We start from the raw sequence: 20288 nt of genomic DNA on the forward strand, positions 1-20288 counted from the left end.
CTCCTGATAACTATGAATAATCTTTTTAATATGTTATTAGATTTTTATTTGTTCATATTTTACTGACATGTTTTATCCTAGTATGGTTTCATCCTAGTGTGGTTTTAGCATAGTAATTCTTTGCATTCCTGTTGTTTTAATTACAATGCCTCCTTTTTATATCCAGTTTTATTTATTTGAGCTTTTGCTATTGCTTGAAAACATAAAATAAAACTTCTGTCTTATTACATCTTGCTTATTTATTTAGTATCTGGTCCAACACGTGGGTCCCAGGAATTGCACTCAGGCCATCATTTTGGTAGGAAGCACCCTTAACCCACCATGCCACCTCACCAGCATTCTTTGTTTCTTAGTCTTCAGATAATTCTAGCAGTTTTCTGCATCGTTGTAAGTGCAGTCTCTCATTTCACAAGAGAAATGGTTTTGAAGCAAAGAACAAGGACGGTGGTGTATATTACAGAAATCAGAACTGAGAAGGTGCAGGTGAATAATCAAGATATATGCCATACATACACATCAATCTAAGGTAATGCATGCGTCAGCATGATTGCTGCATAATTTCACTATTCTGCTTTCATACTACTATCTTACGTTAATAAATTGCATGTAATTTATATAAATACTTCATATATTGATATGATGATGCTTTCTTGAAAATATGGCTGTCTAAATTGAGGAAATTATTATCACTTGAAAGGATTAATTTTTCTTAATATGGTCTCAGAAAATTAGGTCCCTAATTTAGAGAAAACCATTTTTCTATGTCATAACAACATAAGCTTTCTGTTCAGCAGCTCTTCATTTTCCTTTGTGTAAATGAGTAAGAGGGCATGACTCTTCATAAGCCACAAAATTCAAGAGGAGCAAAGGACTCTGCTTAGTAATATCCTTAAGCATCCTGACCCAAATTTCAGACCATTAGCCTACTTTGAAATTAACAAAACTCGCAGGAACAGGCTGCATTAAATTTGGGCAAAGAAGGGCTTTAGGCCATTGACACTCCAAAACTGTATTTACTTAATATATTATCACTCAGTTGTTTGACTTGCAAATTAATTAGCAAATGCAATTAATTTTTCACTCTATTTTAAGACTTAATTAAGACTTTGCCTTTGTTTTTTGATAATACACTACCTTTGGAAATAAAGTTATGGAAAGATTGGTCTCTCGTATTATCATGAATGTGACTAACTAGCTTTGTTGTCATTCATTATATGCATATTATAGTTTTCCTTAATTGGAATTTTAACTATCGCTGTAAATGCCCTTCTTATAAATGTATCTTATTAAAAAAAAACCAAGAGTATTAGCATTTCTATAGGTGAATCAAATGTTTAAAAGTTTCTTTAGTTGAAAAAAAGAAAAATAGATGGGAATTCACTTAAAAGCATTTTGGTTCTCATCACTTTTCTATAACTTAAAACATATGTAATGATTATTGCATAGAATAAGAATATACTAAATTATTCTAAGTCGGTATGGTCAGTTGTTTGCATTTGTGTCATTTTGTTTTCTTTCATTCCTTCAATCTCAGTTCTCCCCTCTGCTCTATGTTCTCAGTTTTAGGTTTGATCGTGGTTACTCTTTCGCCCGTCCACATTCATTGTCTTTGTAAGTCACACAATGAGTGTGCCTTTATGTTTCGGGTAAGGTCAGGTTTCCTAGACAATGTAAATACTATGCTGTAGAGACTCTTGGTTCTGTTTATTCTTCTAGAAATGTTGGATTTATTCTCTGAAGCTTCTCATTTGTCTGGACTTAAACTTTGAAATCTGCCTCCTGCTTAGGGAGGAATGAGTTGAAATCTCTGCTCAACTCTTTTACCTTCCATTCTTTGTTGTTTTAAATACAATTTCATAATGTCCCAATGGGATAGACAAAGTTTATGCATAAACGTGGAAACTGTCCTATGCCTTCACTCCAGTATACCTCAACACCCTCCTGATATTTTATTTTGGTAATATTTATTCAGGTCCCAGTTTTTTTCAATAAAGTTGGGGAGTATTGGTTCAGACGTCTCTAATCTGTATTAAAAAAAATAAATGTATAAATTCATTATCACAAAATGGAAAATTTTAGGGACCATTTACTGTCAAGATGCGACGGATTTATTTTGTTTTCTCTTCCGGTCAGTTTTTATCTTCAAATATTCTGATTCCCCAACATAGTTTTTAATTGCCATCTAAAAGAGGATAAATCTTATACAAAGTTCTGAAAAACTGTCAACAATTATCCTTTTAGTTCTTCTTGTACATGTTTCAATTTGAGACACTAAATACTTGCCATGCAAAGACATTGAAAAGTTATTCTGGAACAATAAACCCATATTCATCCCTCTATCACAAATCACTTTTGGTTATCGTATTGTATCACAGCAACAGAAAAGGAACTAATACAGTTTACATTTAAAATAATAAAAATTTATCTTCAGATTCCTTTATCTTCAAAAATAAAATAGAAGTTAGACAGAGGCAATTATTACACATTGCATATTCTCTACTTTAGATTATTAACAATTACATGAACTAAGTATTATTATCTTAATGATGTGTCATTAGGAATCAAGAGTTTGCTACTTTTCCCAAGGTCAAAAAATTTCTAGACCTTATTAAAAAAAACGATTAATTTAGAAATCCAAAGCACCTTAAACCGTTAAAATTTACTAAAAAATGAGAAAATATTTATGTTTGAAATGCAACTACATTTATTCTTAATTTAAATGTTATATTTCTTCAATTTTGAGATTATAATATATTACATCATTTACCCCTTCCGTTTCCCAACTACATTTATTTTAATTAAAGTACACCACAAAATTATAATCACACATTGATTCCAAAAATCTCCATAATTAATAGGTAATGAGAAAGAAAGAATATAAGTTCCATGAGAATGCCATGGAGGTCATGGCACGCAAATGGTGATCTAAAGTACACTATCTTACAGGGTAAAAAGCTGCTATTTTTCTGAATTCAGTTTACCCAGTCTATAATTCAAGTCAGCCTTTTATTCTTATATTATTACTATCAAAATGAATATATTAAGGATGCAATTCATCAACATACATTTCTAGGGCCAATTATAGAAAACAATTTTAGAATTAATTATGGTTTATTTGAACAAAAAATTTCTATCTTTGGATTTTTTAAACTGGTTTACTTTGTATCAGCAAATAAAGTATTGTTAAAAAACACTACCGGTAGGGAAATGGCTTGTTGGTCAATGGCTTGCCTTGTGTGTAATATGAGAACCATAAGTCAGGTGCCCAGAATCTGAATAAATGCCAAGCAGGCACAAGTGTCTTTAGACTCAGCCCTTTGGAGGAGGAAAAAGGACTCCCATAAGCAAGTTGTCTTATAGATTACCAGAATGCTGAACTCTGGGTTCAGGTGAGAGACCCTGCCACAATGTATAACCTGAGATGTGATCAGTGCAGAGCCCTTGCATAGATAAGCGTGACAGGGATTGTTAATTCCGGCTGTTTTTCAGTAGGAGTGTTCGTGTTATGCTGGTAGGGGTTATTAGTTTCCTGTGTTTGTGGGTGCAGTTAGCATCCTTGTGTTGAGGTATTCCTTCTAGTACTTTTTGTAAGGCTGGGTTTGTGGATATATATTGTTTAAATCTGTTTTTATCATGGAATATTATTTTTCTCCATCAATGGTAATTGAAAGCTTTGCTGGGTATAGTAGTCTGGGCTTGCATCTGTAGTCTCTTAGTGTCTGCAGCATATCTGTCAAAGACCTTCTGACTTTCATGGTTTCCACTGAAAAGTCAGGTGTGATTCTGATCGGTCTAACTTTGTATGTTACTTGACCTTTCTCCTTTGTATCTCTTAATATTCTTTCTTTATTCTGTATGTTTAGAATTTTGATTATTATATGGCAAGGGGACTTTTTTTGATCCAGTCTAGTTGGTATTCTGTAAGCTTCTTGTACCTTCATAGGGATAGCTTTCTTTAGGTTGAGAAAGTTTTCTTCTATGACTTTATTGAATATATTTTCTTTTTTTTTTAGAGCTAGAGTTCTTCTCCTTCTTCTACCCCTATTTTGCTTTGCTTTAGTCCTTTCATGGTGTCCCAGATTTCCAGGATGTTTTGTGTAAAGGATATGTTGGATTTAATCTTTTATTTGACCCATGAGTCTATTTCCTCTCTAGTATCTTCTGTACCTGAGATTCTTTCTTCTATCTCTTGTATTCTGTTGGTTATACTTGTCTCTGTAGTTCCCTTTTTACCCAGATTTTCCATATCCAGAATTCCCTCAGTTTATGTTTTCTTTGTTACCTCTATTTCAGTCCTCACATTTTGAACTGTTTGTTTCATCTGTTTGATTGTTTTTCCTTGGTTTTCTTGAGTTTCCTTGAGTGATTTATTCATTTCTTACAAATTTTTATTTGTTTCTCCACTTCTTTAAGGGATTTTTTTTTCATTTTTTAAAGATCTCCTTATTTTCATAAAGGTATGCTTGAAGTTATTTTCTTCTGCTTCTTCTGTGTTAGGATGATCGAGTCTTCCAGTTATGTGATCACTGGGTTCTGGTGTTATCATTTTACTTTTCAGATGGTTAGGTAAATTCTTACATTGGTGTCTACCCATCTCTACCTTCAAATGAGGCTGGCAGTGTCTTTGTGTCTTGGTCCTTGTGGTTGCTATCTGAGTGTTTGGGATTTTTTCTTGATCTGCTCTGTGCTGTCAATGTCTATGCCTGTGTCGCAGGAAGCCTCTAAAGTCTCTTTAAGCCTGCTCTCTTCGTCTTCTCTCCTGGTTCACTCTCTTGGCTCTGTCTCTTGGTCCTCTCAGTGTTGTAGCAAGCTCTCAGCTCTTAGGCAGAGGAGGTCTAGTAGGTTGGAGAGACCAGTAGATATGTTTGGGGGTAGCCTACCGCAGGAAACTCCTTGCTGGGTTTCTAAAAAAAGTCAAGGGGTTTGAGTTGCAGGAGTGGCCTAGGGTTTTGTCCCACTGTGGAGGTCCTAGATAGTGTGGTGTCCTGCTGCATGACTGTCTACTTACCTCTTGAGTCCTGTCAGTATTGGAGCAAACTGTGTTTCAGAGTTCCACCAAGGTTGCAGGAGGATAGGTGGGTTTGGGGGAAGGGTGGGGACTAGGAGTTTGGTGGGGTCCAGTGGATGCGTATGGGTTTTGGGGGAGCCTACCCTCAGGACTACTATTTCTAATCTTACAGATTTTAATTTTCAGGTCAGTTCAGAAGATTTTGATTATTTTGTGAATACTTGCAAACTACAATCTGTGTGTTCAACTATATTTCTAAGATTATATTACTGCAAACAATAAAGTTTGGTATTAGAATAATAAATTTTGAATATCATAATATTCAAAACTTTTATATTTTGAATAAAACGTCATATAGTAATGGATTTTTTCAATGTAATTGTATATAGAACCTGACAGTAAAAAATTTTCAGGTCACTTTTTTGCAACACTACCCTTATTTTTTATTCTACTTTGTAAGTCAACTGTGTTAGTTTGAATAGCTATGGATACCATAGACTCATGTGATTGAATGTTTGGGCCATAGAGAGTCATACTATTAAGAGGTGTGCCATTACTGGAGTAGGCATGACCTTGCTGGAGAAAGTATGTCACTATGGAGGCAGGTTTTGGAGTATTGTATGTTCAAACTATGCCAAGTGCGACAAAGTTTACTACCTGTTTCTTGTGAAACAAGATGTAGAACTCCATCCCCAGCACTGTGTCTATTTGTATGCAACTATGTCCCAAAATGATGATAGTGAACTAGAACTAAACCTCTGAAACTTTAAGAAAGCTCCACTTCAATTTATTTTTTTATAAGAGTTGCCATGGTCATGGTGTGCCTTCATAGCAATAGAAACCCTAAAACACCAACATTATATATTATATTACACTGTATTGTAGTATATTATATTATAGTATAGTATTTACTACACTCAGAGTTTTAACTCAATTTTCTTGTACTTTTTTCTCACTAATTACTTTCAAATTTTCTAAGTCACTTAAAATTCCAGTTTCCTCAATACAATATTCACTTAGTTTTCACTGAATTTCAACACATGAATCTTTCTTTTAATGTATAAGTAAATATAATACATATTTATGAGATGAAAGGAGTGCTTAGTTTTACTTTTTCCATCTTAATGCTGGTTTTAGAGCACTCATTTTATTTTCCTTCTCAGTAAGATCAGAGTTTCCTTTATTTTTTATGCTTAGTTTTGATAACTTAAAAGTGTATACTCTTTTGAAGTTTTGTGGATGTTTTAGCTGTGTTTTATTCAATGGAATAAGTTTGTTTCTCTACCTTTGCCCATTGATTTTTCTCTGCATGAGATGTATAATGATCAGGCATGCTTTTTCCTCCACTGAAATCCCATTATTCATACTATGTTGCTGATTGCATAATTCTTGTTTCTTCTTCAGCTTTTCCTTTTGACATTTAATCATGCACATAATCTATACTTCTTCAAGATATAAACAATAAATTTTTACCCTAGATAATTTTTTTTTGCCTGAAACATGCCTCTCACCAAAGTTTTACTTCACTTTGGCATGCAATTGTAGAAATGATAAACTTCTATGGCTGTTATTGCTTCCTTTTCAATGTTCCAAATAAAATAATCTTAAAAATGTTTCAATAGTCACTATTACTGTCTAAATCAATGTGTTTTTCTAAGTAACATATCACCGACTTTGTACCTCAGTGAAGTACTCTGGCTTTATGAGACAATGACTTAGCCTCTCTTACCTGAAAGTTGGTCGAGTAGGCATGCCCTTTCAGAATTAATTCTCATCTGTGTTTTACTTTTACTACAATTGGAAGAGAGTCTGCAATTGGCTGTATACTTTTCTTTCTTACTTTCAAGAAAGGTTTCCATTTATTTTATCATTTGCATCCTGTCATCCATTGAAGTTGGATAACAAAGACGTGAGCTTCTTCCATGCTTCAGCTAGAAATTCCATTCAAGTTTAAAAGTAAACATAATTTTGATTGTATTTTAGAGAGACAAATTTGGTGATATAAGGCCATTGCAAAACTCATAGATTTTATTGTTATTTATGTTTATTTACACATCTTATGCACATACTTAAATCATTTTGATTTTATTTTATGCATATGGTGACTACCTGCTTATATGTGTGAGCACCATTTGTGTGCCTGGTGACATCAAAGACCGGAATAGGGTTTCAATTTCCTGCATATGGAATTATAGACAGTTGTAATCTGCCACATGAGTGCTGGGAATAGAATCCATGCCTTGTCAAAGATCAAATAGTGCTGTTATCCAATATGTCATCGCTCCAGTCCCCATTTATATACTTCTAAAAATGCTCAGATATTAAAAACACCATTTGATTGACCATTTGATTTTGTTCCCTGACACCTAGTGACTCACACTGTGATTAGTCAGCTTTGTGCTGAAGAAGGTGTATCGTGCCTTGTAAGTTCTTATGCTCATAAAATCACCTTCACTTTTGTTTATGTCTAAACTTCTACACAGAGTTATTCACAAACTAAGTTACAACTTGTGTCACCTTTAATCTACAAAACGACTGCTAACATTTATTAGTACTAATAGTATGACAGTGAGTGAAACTCTCATATCTTATTATTTAACCAGAATGTTGGAGTAATTTTGAGAGGCAATTGAGTCAAGGTAGAGAAGACATTGCTACTGAGAAGGAAATAGACATTATGCAAGGACCAGCTTAGCTGCAAATTGCTGGCTATGGTGATATTGCTAAATTACACTGGAATCAGAACAATATGGAGTAAACTGACTTTATGACATGACATTTCACAAAATTCAGGCCCTGTGTTAAGAAAGCAGTAACAAATGCAAGACCCATTTTACATCTTGAAAAGCTGAGGATAGAAAGGTCATTTCCAGAGACTGCAAAGTGTGGTGAGGATTGAGGAAGGTTTATCAAAAGGAACTATATAATACTTAATTATGTGCAAGTTTTTATGGTATGTTGTTGCATAAATATGGTTGTGGGTAAGCAAGGTTCAGTGATATCATAAATGTTTTTCCAGCATCAGAGCCAGTCCTAGGTAAGTAAGGAGCTTGCCCTTTAGGAATACTTGAAGTCTTCCTTTCCTATATCAATTATATTTTATGGTACCTTTCTGTCTAACTCAGTCTCCATACTGCTATCTAGAAATCTATTCTTGGCTACTAGTACAACATGTTCTCTAGTTTTATTTCTGTTGCTATGATAAAATATATTAACAAAAAGAAAATTACAGGAGAAGGGGTTTATTTTGGTCACAATTCTAGCCTATAGTCTACTACTACAGGGAAATCAGAAGAGTGCTAACTTGAGATGACTTCTCATATTACATTTCACCATCAGGAGCAGACAGAAATAAATTCATGCAGGTTACATGCTTGTTTGAGTGTGCTCAGCTTGATTTTTTCATTCTAACGCACCATGTCTAGGTATTGGTGGCTCTCACTATGGCCTGGATCTTCCCACATTAATTAACTTAAGAAAACTCCCCCACAAATGCCCACAGGTCAATCCTATGCAGAAAATTCATCATTAAGACTTTCTTCCCAAAATTCTAAGTGATTCTAAGTTGTAGCTAGTTGACAATTGAAAGTAAACCATCAGAAACTGCTCCAATAAATATTCAATTTGTTCCCTTCACTCTTTCTCTTGTTTTTTTAAACCTTTCTAAGTTTCATTAGAAATTGAAAAAAATTCCCACCACTTTTGTGAGAAATATTCAGTGACAAGCTTACCCTTATTTATAGATAAGTACTTACTAGTATAGTAATTTTATAATAGCAGCAGTTATTTTTGTATCCCAGGAACAGACGTGGGGGAAGGGATACAAAGAAATATTTAGAAATTTTGGTGATGTGATAAATATACTTATTACCTTGAATTAGAGAATTTTACTGATGTAGACACATTTTTAAACTTTTGTAATTGCACACAATAAATATAAGCAGTTCATTGCTTACAAACTATAAATCAATAAAATAAAATGTACATTTTCATTAATTATAATAATTTATATGAAGTGAAATTAAGTTTTTATTCCTTTCTCATATATTTTCTTTCTATGATTAATTGGCTTTCATGAAAAACATTCATGCTGGGCTTCCTCTGCTACCAGATGATTTCAGGAGCTGAAAGTTACTTTAAATAATGTCAAGGAATCACACAATTTTCAAACTTTTCAAAACTCTCTCATTAATATATCTTCATCCATTAATTTTATTTCTAGCAATTCTTAGAGATAGTCATCCTAACTCATAATCCTACAATATGTATTTTCCCCAGACCTCAAAATGCCAGAAATTTACTTTTCTCATTTGTGTGTTGATTTGGATTTGAAATGGCACCAATGTTAGACGGCTTTGAGACAAAGAGCTAATCAATGTCTGGTTATGGAATATCCTAGCAGATGAGGAAATAGCTTCTAACTGAAGGATTTTTTTTTTCACCATCATTTGGGGGTATAAAGGACAATTTCTCATATAGTTATGAGAAAATATATGATCCATTAGAGACAAATGTTCACAGTAGCAGAGTTCCCATAAGGATCCATGTCCCCTTTAAGGAGAATCAACTGGCTCTCCATCAGCGCACATCTCTTCAGTCTTGTTTAATTAACATTTTCTAAAGAATTGATTTTGGTTTAATTGACTAATTTTTCCATTGTATATTTTATTTATATTGAATAGTTCTTATTTTAACTAAAAATCTAAAGTATAATTGACAAAAATAACATGTATTTTTATGTGGAACAAGGTTTTGATACATGTATAAATTGTGGAATGTTTAAATCCAGCTAATCAACATATTCATCACTTTATATGCATATCATTTTAGGTTATAAAAATGTTTAAGACCTAGGTTCTCAGTAATTTATTAATACTCTTTACTGTTGTTAACTTTATTATTCCCATAAGTTTTAGAAAATTAATTTCTAAGTTTTAAACTTAAGATGCCTACTTCAGTCATTAATTTGGAAACCTTTAAATAAATGTTTAAGATAAAAAAAACCATTATGAACATTTGAGGTGATATGTTTTACCTGATCTACACATTATACATTGCATTGGTGTTTTAAATCATACGTAAAATTATGACTTCACATACTACCCAAAGCTAAACTAACAAACAGATTCAAATGTTTTCAAGTTTTTAAGGCAAAGTGTCTTTCCAGTAATATGAATGATGTTCTGTGAGTCTTCAGGACACTGAGAACATGAAATTATTAATCGGAGTATACTTAAGAACATTAAAATGAACCTACTGAAATACATTTATGTGGGTTTTTCAGCCCTGAGAAGAACTATAATAGAAAATCAGTTTTAATGGGATGAGTCTTGTTGGGGAATGCTCCTGCTTATGGATAGGAATAACAAGGGGTCGAGTGCTGGTCCACAAGACCTTTCATAAATGGAGAACTTCCCCTATTTTACCCACAGGCTCTACATATGGCATATTTATGTTCTTACGTAGTGTAGTTCAAAGAAGTCTGGCATTAATGCTGCCTGTTCTTATAATTTCTTCAAATGTTCTGAATTTTCTGGAATTGCAGCCCGAAGCCATTCGTTTCAGTTAAGCATTAGAAATAGTTGGACTGACTCATCTTGGTTCAGCTACTTTCCTTTCATCTTAGATTCGAGGCATAAATGTCTGAGGAATAAAAATTGGGGCACATTGAGGACCTAAAATTGATACTTCTACATTTTTGCATAGGATAAACTAGAAGGCACACTTTTGCATACAGAAATACATACATTTATTTTCCACAAAAGAAACTACAAACATGTCCTGAGTTTGTATTTGTCACCCTTTAATTCAACAGTGGTCACTGTTTCCCAAATACAAACCATGAAGGGCTAAATTCAGGCACACATCTTCCTGTAAATGCTGATTTTGTTTCCTGTACAGCAGACCTGGGTATAGCACTTTACAGTTCTTCAAATGTGGCCTGAGAATTTAAGCAAGTAGAATTTTCTTCCTCTCTCCTCTATTCCTCTCTGCATTTTCACTCATTTCCTTAGGTTTTGTTTCTCTATGGGCAGGGAATGTGATTAGAGGCAATTTCACACAATACCAAAAACAGCTTGGAAACCTATACTATAAGATGTGCTGTGAAAACCCCTAGGCTGGAATGTCTTTCTAGTTATTATATCCTCAATCTCAGATGGTCACTTTGTCTGAAAATTGTCTGCAGAGAATTCAGGCAACAGTGATGACCAACCCGTGTTTAGCATGGGAGGACTCTATTACCAGGAAGTTGGCCCAAGAAGATATTAAAGAGACAATAATAACAATAAACACATGAATTACAACAGAATTGAGGCAACTCATAACAATTTTAACACAAATTTCCTTTTGATTAGATAATAGAACACTTTATAGAAAAGTGATAGATTTGAGAAATATTTGCAAAAGGAAATGAGGGACAAGATTCTCTAGTGACATTATTCTCCTATGCGTCTGAGATGCAGAAAATGATTCAGACTATTTGATTTTGTCTTAAGTGGTGCTGAAAAATACCTGGATTTAATTTTATTTCAAAAGTCAGGCTTTTTTTCAAAGTTAAAGTCATGAAATACAAGCTGAAGAGAATCTGTGAGAATGCTAGGTAGCATGTTTTTCTTACCACTTTACAACCCTATTTGGCTTAACAGCCACCCTCATCACCCCAACTAATTTTGTTACAAAATTTCCTGAAAACTTCAAACATCCTTCCATTCACATTTAAAAAAAAGTGATCTAACATTCTACTGAGATATAATTTCTAAGCATTAAATTTTTTAAAAAAGAACCTGAAATATACCTAATGTTCCAACTTCCTTCTGGGTAACAAGGAATTTTCTATCTTATTTATGAATGAAAACTGCTACATCCACGGCTGTCTCGCCAGTGTAGCAGAAATGCTGACTGGATGGGCAAATATTGCCGGAAGGATCAGGATCCGCGCTTCTCGGAGTTGAGTCCTGGGCTGTCCCTTGGCAACCAGTTGTGGTGTAATGCTACCTGAGTTGCCATTTGTACTGACTCGACCTGACTGTACTTGGTGCTATATGTCTGTCTTTTCCCTTGTCTGTGTGTTCTTTGTGATCCTTGCATATTGCTAACAGATCAGACTATTCCAGGCAGTTGCGGATACAAACAAGACTGCTGAGGACATTTTTGAGTTTTGCACCCCTATTCATTAAAGCCTTTAAAGAAATAGCCAGTTCTGGAAATAGGGAAGTCATCGTTAAAATAATTCCTTAATGATGTGGAGCAAAAGGAGTTGCTCTTATCAGGAGAAACCTTAGAAGCCTTCTGTAGGAAAACAGCTGCAGCAACACTAGATGTTTGCCTGAGAATTACGTGCGGGAGGCCTATGCAGCCTTCATTATGGCCAGAATAACCTAGGCTAATTACAACATCTGACCCTGAGAGTCGGGGAGGGAAGAAAGTTGAGATTTATGATATGAAACCAGATTCAGACAAGTTTGAGATCATGTCTAAAATTTCCTAGCAGAAAGTTTTCCCAGGAAGATAGTGGCCTTCTCCTCTCACACCCCAAGATATTCTGAGCACAAGGTCACTTAGCCCTGCCAGCCGCCTGGTACAGACTGGGCGAAAGTCCTTGTGCCCAAGTCAAAACATTTTCAAAGATTCTTTTTGTAAACTATTCTATGCTTTTTTTTTTTTTTACGATCTGATGATGTATGCCTTTGCCAAGTTCTTTGTTTGTAATAATATAAAAACCTCACACTGAATAAGTAAAACGCAGCAGTATTTTCAAAATACATTGAGAGTGGCTGTCTGTCAAATTCCTCCGCCGTATCCTGAAATCTTCCGTCCTTCGCCCTGATTCCCTCACGGTCTGAGTGGCTCCCCTGAGCCGGTCCGTAGCAGAAAACTAGTTTAAGGAAAGATGAGAGTTTTACTAGAGTTCTCAAAAAAGTCAAATGACAAGAATATAAAGAATTTAAGGGCTAGCATGGTGGTTCAGGGGTAACCTAAGTGTAAATCCCCCAAACTCCTATGGTAAAAAAGAGAACCTTCTTCCCAGAGTTGTTCCCCGAAACCTACATGTCTGCTGTGGCATGTGAGCACTCTCCTCATGCCACAGAGAGTGGCACACAACAACACATAATAGACAGATGTAAAAAATGTAAAGAATTTTACCTTTTCTTTTCTCTAAATGCAGAGGCAAGTCTATTAGTAAAGAAACAACTACATTATTCTTTAGGGAAGAACACATCAACAATTTAATGTTATAAAACGATTGCAAAAATTACACTATGAAATATTGCACTCAGAAGTATTATGGCTGATCAATGATGTGTTTAGCTTTAAGATTTATCTCTTTTTGTTGTTTTGTTTTTTTAATCTTTTTTGGTGTTTTTTTGTGCTGGTGGGTTTTACTTTTGCAGTTACATGCTGGTGTTTACCAGTTGGTCTTGAATTATGTGATGAAAAGTTATGATTTGAAAGTTATTTAATGCAGTGATATTTTACTTATGTTTTAGTAAACAAAGCTTGCCTAAGGATCAGAAGAGCAAAGCTAAGTCACTAGAGGTCAGACAGTGGTGGCACACAACACACCTTTAAACCCAGGATTTCAGAAACAGAGGCAGAAGGATCTCTGTGAGTTCAAGGACACTCTGAGTTACACAAAATCAATGCAAAGACAAATCCAGATGGTGGTGGCTCACACCTTTAATCCCAATACTAGGGAGTCACACACCTTTAATTCCAACACTATATAGAATATGAAATGGGAGGAGAGAGAGACTGTTTGCTTAGACTGCTCAGTCTGCTTACACGTCTGCTTAGGTTGCTTAGATATCTGTCCATGAATTAATTAAAAAAGGATATTTCCCAGCTATTTAAAAGATGAAATTATCTTGTCAATGGATGTTGTTAGAAATCATCTTGAGAAACCTAGACACAGAAAGACAAATATGACATCTATTTATTTATAGGTAGATATCAGCTATTAAGTCAATGATAGGCAAGCTACAATACCTATAACCATAGAGTTTAGGTATAAGTAAGGGACTAGTGGGGAAGGATGGATCGCCCTCTGAGGAGGAAAAAGAATAACTATTTTTGGATATATGAAATAGGGAAGGACTGGAATGTGGGATAAAACTGGGAGGGAGAGAAAAGGCGAGGCTGAGGACTGAAGTATGACGAAGGACATCTTTGGTATGGTAAGGGTCATTTAAAGGGTAGTATGGAAACCGAACACAGTAGAAGTTTCCTTAAATGTTTACATATGTGAAGCCAATATAGAGGATATAATAGGGGTAATAGGGGTTGGAAGAGTCCCAACTGGACCAACCCATCTGCAAACCTATGATGTGCAAGATATGTTGATACAATAGTGGCACAAAGCTTGTAGAAGTACCCAACCAACATCTGGTATAATTAAAGCCTACTTTCATGACCTGGAACCTGTACAGGTCACTACTTGTGTGACAAAGAACCTTAAACTAGAAAGGCCAGGGACCTAAGAGAAAACCAAATATTACTGTTCTGTTAAAGAGATATAACAATGAAACGACTCCTAACTACATTTTGCTGTACTTGTACATCAGTACCTTGCTCAACCATTATTAAAGAAGCTTCCTCCTGCAGCAGATAGGAAAATAGAGACCAACAGACAGACATTATGCAGTGAGAGACTACAGAACACTCAGCCTCAATGAGGGAAGTCAGTGAAGGAAATCAAGTAGGAGCAGAGTTGAAAGTTACCATAAAGTCTTTTCTTCTCCAAGTTACTTTTGACTATGGTGATTTTAATTTTTATTGTTGTTTGTTTTTGCTTTGTTTTGTTTTTATTTCTCTTTTTGACACAGGGTTTCTCTGTAGCTTTGGGGCCTGTTCTAGAACTAACTCTTATAGACCAACTTGGCCTCCAACTCACAGAGATCTGCCTGTCTCTGCCTCCTGGGAGTTGGAATTAAATGCTTGTGCCACCACTGTCTAGTTTTGATTACGGTGTTTTTAATCACAGCAACAGAAACCAAAATAAAATGCATCCCAAAGTTGTTTCTATTTGTATATTCACATCAATTCCTTTTCATCAGATCCGTGTTTTTTCTTGTAGGAGGGTTGGTGATTGTATCAGGTCCACCACACTATTCAGAATAGAACAATACCGCACTACCTTATTCTCACCCTAATGTGAAGATTACATTCATGGGACCTGAACATCTTTGAAGGTTATTATTCAGTCCTCTACACATTTTTTTATGTTTTGGACAAAAACTAACTAAACTTTTAGAAAATTTACTTTTATACTGTAGATCTTAAAATCAACAAATCAATGATATTTTTATTTCCTTACTAATCAATTATTCAGAAAACCAATCTGATGTAAAACATATATAGTTTTATTTGCCATCACTATATCTCAATTATGAAACATTTTCTTCATTGATTTTAGAGCAATTGTAGTTGATATTATCAGAATTATTATGTCCCCTTAATGTCAGCGTGTGAAATCCTCTAGAAGATTTGATGGTTTGTTGGAGCCACAGAAGTGGATCCCTTCCACCTTTACTAAAGATCAGAGAGTGCAGTCCTATTCTTGTCCTTTAATATTATATGACAAGAGGTTTGATCTAACAGGATATTTTGACCTAGGGTATGGTTACTTTATGTTTTGAGTATTAAGATGGTAATCACTATGTTTGTTCTGTGTAGCTTAGTAAAGAAGTCTTGTGCCATTCCCCTCCTTTCTGGATTGAGGTATATAAAGGCTATGAGAAATAAGCATAAGACAAATCTCAGTATTTACTAGATGCCCTCCTGACTCTACTCTATTTGTTGCCTCTTGTCTATTTCTTTCTTAATCTCTTAATCCACACTCTTACCCCCAAGCACAGATGAAGAAATCTGGCAGGACCCAGCAACGGTGATAGGAAATGAAGCATTTAGGAGGTCACAGGCCTTGTAGATGGGTTCAAAGCTATTACAAATGATCATTGAGAGACTCTTTACCCATGTTCTGTCGAAACACAAGAAGGAAGAACCATGTCTGCAAAGAGGTCTTCAGCTGCTATCAAGTCAATCAAGCTGATGCCTTGATCTTAGGAATTTCCAGGATATAAGGCTTAGTCGAGTATAATTTTCATACTTTTAAACACAGCATAGAATATTTTGTTATAACCACATGAGTTATATAAATCACTGATAGAGATTTAAATAAACTGAAAATATATTTTAAATGTAGTACTCAAAATATTTACAGAATCGATATTCTAATTTTGTTTTTAGGCAGTGTACTGATTCAGGCTGAAGAGATCTTTTCTGTATGTGTCCTTGGTTAACTATTTCCAATTCTTTCAACTCACAACAAAGCATGAAGCCTATAGCTTGGAGAAACTTGCTGATTCTAGACAACAAACAAGTAGAAAACAGTGGTGTCTTGTTTTTCTAAGACATGGTTGTAAATATTAAATAGCATTTTTCTTCAGGTCTTGTAAACTCCAGGAAGAATGTGGATGACTGGAAGAGGTTTGTGATGGAGAGATGTCAAAATTCATGACTGATTTCTTTTTATCCTAAGTATCTAGGAAAGATTTTTGTTGCTTGTAAAACCAAATATAATAGACTGAGAAAATTAACAACAACACCATGCATTTAGTTCATGTCAAAGAGCTAAGCTAACTGTGAGTAAAAGAGGAAGACGCATGATAAACTCTGATTCAAATCCTTGAATCCCACATAAAAGCACGACATCATCATTTCTTGTATGAAGCCCAATTTTTGAAGATTGTAAAGGTGTGTTAGTAAATTTCCACATTTTGTTCTGTCCAGTAATGTAAATAGAGATAGGCTGGGAGTGATATAATAAATGAATCACTACTTCTTGAGCAGGAAGTCAGTATAAGAAATGCTGAGAGAAAAACTGAGTAAATACATCTCTTAGAACCATAAATAGTGTGCTCTGGATGTAGAAGGAAGAACAATCTGAAACCACAAATATAACTATTAGCAGTTCATTTGGATCATACAAGAAGCCTTACTACTCTGCTTCACTGATAGAAATTTTGTCTGAGTTTGTACCAGATTTTAAAATAGAAGTAAAAGCAAAAATTTTAAGTTAGAATTTGGATAAATTGTGAATCATCATTGAATTATATCTATTACAATATTTTGGACAAGAAAATTGTCCATATATTAAGCCCTATATATTGTCTGGCAATAGTTCCTGGTTATATAACTAATTTTTATACGTTAGTCATTGTTGCCTGCACTTTTCTGTGAATACCCAGACCTCGGAACAGGCGCATGCTTTCCCGAACCAAGCCCACGAGAATGGATGAATATCCTAAGGGTTGAAGCACAAAGACACAAAGAGACCTTGCTCATTCACCAAAGAGTAAATGGCCACTTTATTAAACTCAAGTCTGGTATATATACTAGGGGGCTAGGGGACAAAAGGGCAAAGCCCCCTCCCATCAGGAGTGATGGAAGAAAATGACAGGTGCCCTGCGCCCAAGGCCAGGAGCAGCTGCAGTGGCAGGCGCCTGAGGCCTGCGGCTGGAACCTTGTTTACAGGTGGAATTACCATAACAAAAGAGGGTCAAGTTCTTTCTAAGCTAAACCCTCAGACCAGGGAAAGAGCAGAAGAGCCAGGGAGCCAGAGGTAAAACGGCCCTGCTAATCACCACAAATTAAAGGGGAAGAAACCTGGGTACCTACAAGTCATGACTATTTTGAGGCAGTCATGATTCATCATGTAGTTTTGAAGAGATAACCTGTCTGAGAGGAAAAGACAGCAGAAACCCTAACCCTGACTCTAACCCTTAACCCTAACCCTAACTCTAACCCTAACCCTAACCTACATTTCCAATAAAAAAATATAATCAAGGAATAGGAGGCTGCTAACAGCAGGTGTCAGAAGCCTTGGGTTTGTAAATGTTGGTTCTGCAAATTGAAATGCAATAGAGTGTAGTCTGAGAATAGTTGTTTTTTTTTTTTTTTCCTGGCAGCCCAGACCCAAATCACACCGAAACTATATTGATTACAACAATTCTTGGACTATTAGCTCAGGCTTCTTAAGTAACTCTTACATATTAAATTAACTCATTTCTATTAATCTATATATCACCATGAGACTGTGACCTACGGGTAAGGCTCCAATATCTACTTCCTTTGCCAGCTACATGGCATCTCTTTGACTCTGCAGATTCTCTCTCTGATCAGATATACATATATATGTATATATTCAAATTTCCTTTCTGGATTTACTCTGTTAAACCATTGGCCAAAACAGTTTTATTCAACAACCAATAAAAGCAACACAAATGCAGAATCCCACATCATCTTCCTTTTTCTGTCTAATTAAAAAAAGGAAAGTTTTAACTTCATTTTTTTTATTTATTAAAATTTTTCACCTCCTCCTCACCTTCCTTTTCCCTTCCCCTTCCCCTCCCTCTCCAGTCCTGGTGCAGGAGAATTGACTATATTCTGTCAGTCATGTTTTAAATAAATGCTGATTGGCCAGGCAGGAGGTGTAGGCAGGAAAACCAGACAGGAAGTGGAAATGATGCAAGGAGAGCAGGAGAATTCTGGGGAGGAGGAAGTTGATTACCCCCTCTCCTGCCCAGATCACCGAAGCAACAGGATGTAAGCTGTCCCACTGAAAAAGGTACTGAGCCACATGGCTAACATAGATCAGAAAAAAGGGTTAATCAAGATGTGAGAGTTAGCCAGTAAGAAGCCTGACCTGATGGGCCAATCAGCATTATAACTTATAGAGATCTCAGTGTGATTTTTCTCTGGGACTAAACAGCTGGGGGGCCAGGCAGGACAGAAAAACCCCCAACAAACAGGCCCCCTCATGTTACACAGTCCTAAGAACAGTCAGGGTTCCCTGCTCCGTGGGAAGTCCAAGGTCCTTCCCCCTCCATCCATGTCTAGGAAGGTGAGCATCCAAACAAACCAGGCTCCCACAAAGCCAGTCCATGCCATTGAATCAAAACCCAGTCCAATTGCCCTTGGCTTCTCAGTCAGCCTTCACTGACAGCCACATTCAGAGAGTCCGGTTTAATCACATGCTCCATCAGTCCCAGTCCAGCTGGCCTTGGTGAGCTCCCATTAGATCAGTCCCAGTGTCTCAGTGGGTGGACACACCCCTTGTGGTCCTGACTTCCTTGCTCATGTTCTCCCTCCTTCTGTTCCTCATTTGGACTTTGGGAGCTCAGTCCAGCACTTCATTGGGGGTCTCTGTCTCTATCTCCATCCGTCAGTTCTATGGTGATATGCAAGATATTCATCAGTGTGACTATGGGACAAGACCAGTTCACGTACCCTCTCCTCTGCTGCCCAAGGAACAATCTAGGGACCTCTCCTTGAACCTGGGAACCCCTCTAGAGTCAAGTCTCTTGCCAACCCTAAAATGTTTCCTTTAATTAAGATATTTACTTCCCTGCTTCCATATTCACCCTTTCTCCATCCCACCCATCCCAGTTCCCCAAGCTCTCCCCAATCCTCTCTTTCTCCCTTCTCTCTACCTTACAACCCCTCCCCGTGCACCCAACTTTTAAATCATTATTTTGGGAATTTGGGCATTGTTTTCTCCAAACTACTTCTTACTGTTTGTTGGGAGAAATATTTTTAGAGTTCATGGTGACCTTTTAGGTGGTCTTGTTCCCTTAAACCTCATTAGCCGGAAAGGAATCCACAGGTTCTCATCTTCTGTGGAAACAAAAGCAGAATCTCTTTTCCAAAGTAACACATCTTTAGACTCAAATTTTGAATTCAAGATACTTTTATGTTGGTTTAACTTAACAGCCTCCAGAATTAAACATCTCTTTACAGTAAAATAAAATTTAAAAAAAACACAATAACATATATAATCCAGACTCTCTGTTCATATTCCATCTTTACTTGGCTTATTTTTCTTTTCTCCTTTAATCTATGACTGTCTGAACTCTTTTATATTACTTTTATTGTCTCTTTAAAGTCTTATATTCCTTTATAAAGCTAGTTCTTTTTATAACTATCTATATTCTTTTCCCCTCTCTCTCAAGCCTACATAGATTTTTGAAACACACTGTGATGCATTCAGAGGTGTATATTTTTGTCTAAATATGCCTTTATTGTATACCTGTGATCATTTTCACACCAATTGCTCCTTTTTAAAAAATTCTAAGTGGGCATGACTAGGAAAAATTCCATGATCCTGACTGTTGGCTCCACCCTGTCCAACATGATGGAGGTATGTTCACCACCTCCACAAGCTATGCTTACCACCCCAGCTCCAATGCTGCAGCGGGTCTATATTACCGCCCAAAAACAA

The sequence above is a fragment of the Myodes glareolus genome, chromosome 18, assembly GCF_982192425.1.
Source record: "Myodes glareolus chromosome 18, mMyoGla1.1, whole genome shotgun sequence".
NCBI lineage: Eukaryota > Metazoa > Chordata > Mammalia > Rodentia > Cricetidae > Myodes > Myodes glareolus.